Source organism: Carlito syrichta, unplaced genomic scaffold (genome assembly GCF_000164805.1).
Source record: "Carlito syrichta isolate Samal-C Ts95f unplaced genomic scaffold, Tarsius_syrichta-2.0.1 Scaffold314622, whole genome shotgun sequence".
Taxonomy (NCBI): domain Eukaryota; kingdom Metazoa; phylum Chordata; class Mammalia; order Primates; family Tarsiidae; genus Carlito; species Carlito syrichta.
The window spans coordinates 134,212-134,475 of NW_007258718.1; positions in this window are offsets into that span (position 1 = coordinate 134,212).

Sequence of the window (264 nt, forward strand, 5' to 3'; positions counted from 1 at the left end):
ACATGCTCAAACAATCCACTCACCTCAGCCTCTGGAACCACAGGCACGTGCCACCATGCCCGGCTAAGATGAGGTCTTGCCAAGTTGCCCGGGCTGGTCTTGAACCTGTGGGCTCCGGCAATCCTCTCAAAGTGGTGGGAATACAGGTATGAGCCACCACGCTGAGCCGCATCTTAATTAATTAATTAATTAATTTTTTTGAGTTGGAGTCTCACTCTGTCGCCCAGACTGGAGTGCAGTGGCTGCTCCCGGCCACCACAGCCA